This window comes from Hypanus sabinus, unplaced genomic scaffold, assembly GCF_030144855.1.
Source record: "Hypanus sabinus isolate sHypSab1 unplaced genomic scaffold, sHypSab1.hap1 scaffold_1579, whole genome shotgun sequence".
Classification (NCBI taxonomy): Eukaryota; Metazoa; Chordata; class Chondrichthyes; order Myliobatiformes; family Dasyatidae; genus Hypanus; species Hypanus sabinus.
The window spans coordinates 5,819-11,636 of NW_026779658.1; positions in this window are offsets into that span (position 1 = coordinate 5,819).

Consider the following 5,818-nt stretch of genomic DNA (forward strand, 5'->3'; position numbering starts at 1 on the left):
GCACCTTGGTCCGGAGGAACGTTGTTTCGTTTGACGGTATACTTTATGTGTTGTGTGTGTGAGTTATATGTACTGTGTTGTGCACCTTGGTCCGGAGGAATGTTGTTTCGTTTGACGGTATACTTTATGTGTTGTGTGTGTGTGAGCTATATGTACTTTATGTGTTGTGTATGTGTGAGTTATATGTACTGTGTTGTACACCTTGGTCCGGAGGAACGTTGTTTCGTTTTGACGGTATACTTTATGTGTTGTGTGTGTGTGTGAGTTATATGTACTGTGTTGTGCACCGTGTTGTGCACCTTGGTCCGGAGGAATGTTGTTTCGTTTGACGGTATACTTTATGTGTTGTGTGTGTGTGTCAGTTATACGTACTGTGTTGTGCACCTTGGTCCGGAGGAACGTTGTTTCGTTTGACGGTATACTTTATGTGTTGTGTGTGTGTGAGTTATATGTACTGTGTTGTGCACCTTGGTCCGGAGGAACGTTGTTTCGTTTGACAGTATACTTTATGTGTTGTGTGTGTGTGAGTTATATGTACTGTGTTGTGCACCTTGGTCCGGAGGAACGTTGTTTCGTTTGACAGTATACTTTATGTGTTGTGTGTGTGTGAGTTATATGTACTGTGTTGTGCACCTTGGTCCGGAGGAACGTTGTTTCGTTTGACGGTATACTTTATGTGTTGTGTGTGTGTGAGTTATATGTACTGTGTTGTGCACCTTGGTCCGGAGGAACGTTGTTTCGTTTGACGGTATACTTTATGTGTTGTGTGTGTGAGTTATATGTACTGTGTTGTGCACCTTGGTCCGGAGGAACGTTGTTTCGTTTGACGGTATACTTTATGTGTTTTGTGTGTCAATTATATGTACTGTGTTGTGCACCTTGGTCCGGAGGAACGTTGTTTCGTTTGACGGTATACTTTATGTGTTGTGTGTGTGTGTGTGAGTTATATGTACTGTGTTGTGCACCTTGGTCCGGAGGAACATTGTTTCGTTTGGTGGTAGCTTCGCGGTTAGTGAGTCCCCACTGCAGCTGCGGAATTCCGGAGTTCAATTCCGGCGTTGCTCTGACAGGTAGGTCAAACAGTTGTTGTAAACCGACGCGGGATTGAGTTCGGGTTAATCTGGTTTGTCGGAGGTTGCTGGGGCGGGAGTAACGTGACTGGTGGAAACGTACGTAACTAACAACTGCCGACGTTGGATTGGGGGTAGGTGTGGGGGTTCACTTTAAGAGGCTGGTCTGTCGTGGTGACCTAATCGTGTTGAGCACTCCAACAGCACCTTGACCGGATCACTGTCCGGTACGGGGTGTGGGGGGACGGGACACGATGACGCAGGATCGGAAATTAACGAACTCTGCCGGCCCCATCGCGGGCAACGGGTACAAAATGCTGGTGGGCTAGGCAGCTATGGAAAAGAGCAAACAGTCGATGTTTCAGGCCGGGACCCTTTGGGAGGACTGGAGGAAAATAAAGAGGTGGGGAGAGAGAGTGGAGGGAGGGAGAGGGGAGAGAGGGGGAGGGGGAGAGAGGGAGAGGGGGAGAGAGAGGGGAGGGAGGGAGAGAGAGGGGGGAGGAGAGGAGGGAGGAGGGGGAGAGGAGGGAGTAGGGGGAGAGGAGGGAGAGGAGGGAGGAGGGGAGGAGAGGGGAGGGAGGGGGAGAGGGAGAGAGATGGGGAGACAGGTAGAGGGGGAGAGGGGGGAGATGGGAGAGAGGGGGAGAGAGGGGGAGAGAGGGGGAGAGAGGGGGAGAGAGGGGGAGAGAGAGGAGGAGAGAGAGGGGGAGAGAGAGGGGGAGAGAGAGGGGGAGAGAGAGGGGGAGAGAGGGGGGAGAGGGGAGAGAGAGGGAGAGAGGGGGAGAGAGGGGGAGAGAGGGGGAGAGAGGGGGACAGAGGGGGACAGAGGGGGAGAGAGGGGGAGAGAGGGGGGAGAGAGGGGGGAGAGAGGGGGGAGAGAGGGGGGTAGAGAGGGGGGTAGAGAGGGGGGTAGAGAGGGGGGAGAGAGGGGGGAGAGAGGGGGGAGAGAGGGGGGGAGAGAGGGGGGAGAGAGGGGGAGAGAGAGGGGGAGAGAGGGGAGAGAGAGGGGAGAGAGAGGGGAGAGAGAGGGGAGAGAGAGGGGAGAGAGAGGGGGGAGGGGGAGAGAGAGGGGGAGAGAGAGGGGGAGGGGGGAGAGAGGGGGGAGAGAGGGGAGAGAGAGGGGGAGGGGGGAGAGAGGGGGGAGAGAGGGGGAGAGAGAGGGGAGAGGGGGGAGAGAGAGGGGAGAGGGGGGAGAGAGAGGGGAGAGGGGGGAGAGAGAGGGGAGAGGGGGGAGAGAGAGGGGGGAGAGAGAGGGGGGAGAGAGGGAGAGAGAGGGGGGAGAGAGGGGGGAGAGAGAGGGGGGAGAGAGAGGGGGGGAGAGAGAGGGGGGAGAGAGAGGGGGGAGAGAGAGGGGGGGAGAGAGGGGGGGAGAGAGGGGGGGAGAGAGAGGGGGGGAGAGAGAGGGGGGAGAGAGAGGGGGGAGAGAGAGGGGAGAGAGAGAGGGGGGAGAGAGAGGGGGTGAGAGAGAGGGGAGAGGGGGGAGAGAGAGGGGAGAGAGAGAGGGGGGAGAGAGAGGGGGGGAGAGAGAGGGGGGAGAGAGAGGGGGGAGAGAGAGGGGGGAGAGAGAGGGGGGAGAGAGAGGGGGGAGAGAGAGGGGGGGAGAGAGAGGGGGGGAGAGAGAGGGGGGGAGAGAGAGGGTGGGAGAGAGGTGACAGGTGAAACCGGGAAGGGTGAAATAAATAGCTGGGAGTGAGGAGACCCGAGGAGACTGAGGTCCTTTAACATCTGCCGGACGATGCTGAGGATGTTCTACGAGTCTGTGGTGGCCAGTGGCCACTCCCTCGGAGTGTCAGACACCCTGAGCCAATAGGCCGGTCCTGGACTTATTTCCACTGGGCACGATTAGCTTATTATTATTTAATTATTTATGGTTTTATTTTGCTATATTTCTTCACTATTGGTTGGTGCGGCTGTAATGAAACCCAATTTCCCCTCGGGATCAATAAAGCGAGTCTGCCTGTCTGCGAGGACGGACGGACGGACGGGTGAGGAGCGGACGGCGGTTCCCGGGCGGCGGATACCTGACACCGGCGGTTCGGACGGTCGTTGTGGGCGGAACCGGAGGCGTGAGCTCCGACGTATTAAAATACCACACGCACAAACCGGTTTGGCGCCTTTGGGTTATCCGTTTCTACTAACCCATCACTGGGAACTAACTGTGAAGTTGTAATTATTCACTCGCCTTTGGTGTACTGTCTGACAGTTGTGTTGCGAGGGTGGACTGGGGGGGGCGGATTACACCGTATTTACACCGAAGCATCGCACTATTGGTGGGGTGACGGCAGTTCACCCGAGGCAAACGGGTGGGTAAACTGGGGGCACGGATGCTACGTCTGGAGTCCAAGTCCCTAACTCCGGGAACCTCGCAGCAGCCAAACACAACACAGACGGATTCCCTGGCGTGCGACATTGCCCCCGACGGGTCTGGGCCGGGGATCGGCAGGTTAGTGAAAGGCGGTAACTCTTTGATTGGAGAGCTGTCCTCTCGAGGCACCATAAACATCCCATATCGGCGAAGTGCACCGTTCAGAGAGCTGAACAGCACTTCAGTCCTGTCCCAGTGCCAGACAACTCATTTGGCCATTGTCCACCGCCCGGGGGCCGCAGGGGAGGTGAGACTGAACTCAGCAAGGAGAGGAGAGGAGAGATACCCCTTCCCGGGATGGGAGTGAGGCTGAACAATGGTCGGAGAGGGGGGGGAGAGAGGGGAAAGGGGAGGGGGGGGAAGAGAGAGAGAGAGAGGGGGATGGAGGGGGATATGGAGGGAGTGAGGGATAGTGAAAGGTTGAGGGAGTGAGGAGAGAGAGGGAAAGCAAGGGGAGAGATGGAGAGGGAGAGAAGGGAGAGATGGAGTGAGGGGAGAGATGGAGAGGGAGCGAGGGAAGAGAGGGAGGGAACGAGGGGAGAGATGGAGCGAAGGGGAGAGAGGGAGGGGAGAGGGAGCGAGGGGGAGAGATGGAGAGGGAGCGAGAGAGGAGAGAGGGAGTGAGGGGAGAGAAGGAGAGGGAGCGAGGGGAGAGAGAGGAGAGAGGGAGCAAGGGGAGAAAGCGAGGGGAGAGATGGAGAGGGAGAGAGGGAGAGGGAGCGAGGGGAGATGGAGAGGGAGCAAGGGGGAGAGGGAGGGAGCGAGGGGGAGAGATGGAGAGGGAGCGAGAGGAGAGAGGGAGCGAGGGGAGAGGAGAGGGAGCGAGGGGAGAGAGAGGAGGGAGGGAGCAAGGGGGAGAGGGAGGGAGCGAGGGGGAGAGGAGAGGGAGCGAGGGGAGAGAGAGGAGAGAGGGAGCAAGGGGGAGAGGGAGGGAGCGAGGGGGAGAGAGAGGGAGCGAGGGGGAGAGAGAGGGAGCGAGGGGGAGAGAGAGGGAGCGAGAGGGAGCGAGGGGGAGAGGGAGGGACAGAGGGGGAGAGGGAGGGACAGAGGGGGAGAGGGAATCAATCTACGAGACAGCAGAGCCTCCTATAAGCTCGGCAAACCTCCCCCCACCCCTCCGGTTCCTCACCTCAGAATCTCGAGGCCGGTGAAGCTGCTAATGGGTGAACAGCTGTCCGTCTCGCAGGAGGTACGGTCACATCGCCGGTGCGTTAGAGGGCACTTGAATCCCCAGAGTGTGAACCAGGGGGGGGGGGGAACTGGAGGAGAGCAGACAGAAAAGACAGAAGGTCAGACTCATCAAATGAATAACTGCAAACACTTGCCAAAAGAAAAAACCAGCCTCAGTTCCTGATTTCCTCCCGCAGGACAGATACGAGATATTCCGAGGCTCAATTTCACTGCCTGGGATATTTCTGTCCACCTCCCCACACCCAGGAGATCTCTGCAAACTCTCGGTCAGAGGCCACCCGCTCGGCCCAGACCATTAGCCTGACAGCTGCTCGCAGCCCGGCCGAGCGCATCTACTCCGTAAGTGCTCTGTGACCGAGCCAAACGATGCTTTTACGCCCCAGGCTGAGTGGGTGCTCAATAATTCAGCAGGGCACCGCCAAATCTGGCCCGGGAGGCCCAAAACAGTGCCGGAAGCAGCCGCGGCGGAAGGGGCCAATGCCAGGAGAGCTGGCGGCGAAGACCATTCGGCCCCTCGCAGCTATGCTACCCCAATTGGGCTCGACACCCCGACACCCCGGGTTCTCGGTGTTACTTATTCACCGATTTTTGATTATTCGAGTTATCTGCTTCTATCTTGCTCTGGCACAGCTTGTCCGGTTGTCCGTCGGACTTTGGGCGCGGTCTTTCATCGCCCCCGGATGTACCTAACGCGGATGCCCGCAAAGAAAGCGAACCTCCGGGGGCTGTCTCACGCGTGCTCTGGGGAGGGACTGGACACGTTAAACGCGAGAGCTCAGAGGAGAGAACGGCCAGGCCGGTCTGCGCTGGCAGGAACCCGGATAACCGCGCGGTACGACGAGCGCCAGACCTGGAGGGGAGCGGTCTCCGGTTCGAGCCCGGCCGGCTCCTCACTCGATGCCCAGCAACTCGGCCTCGTGTAAATGATTTTTTTTAAAAAACGCGCACACTCAACGGTCACTGTACTTTGGGGACAGGAGCGCCCGCTGGGCATATGCCCGGGACTTAAACACCAGCCTTTTCTTCCAACTGTGCTGCCTTTCCCTACTGGGCAAAGAACGAGTCTTTGCTGAAGCAGAGATCAAGCACACTGTAAATATTTAACCTCCCTTTCAGCTGCTGTCATTGGGCTTACCTGCAAATGGGCGACACACCTTCGCAATCTGCACTAATCCTCTAATCATTCCTATTT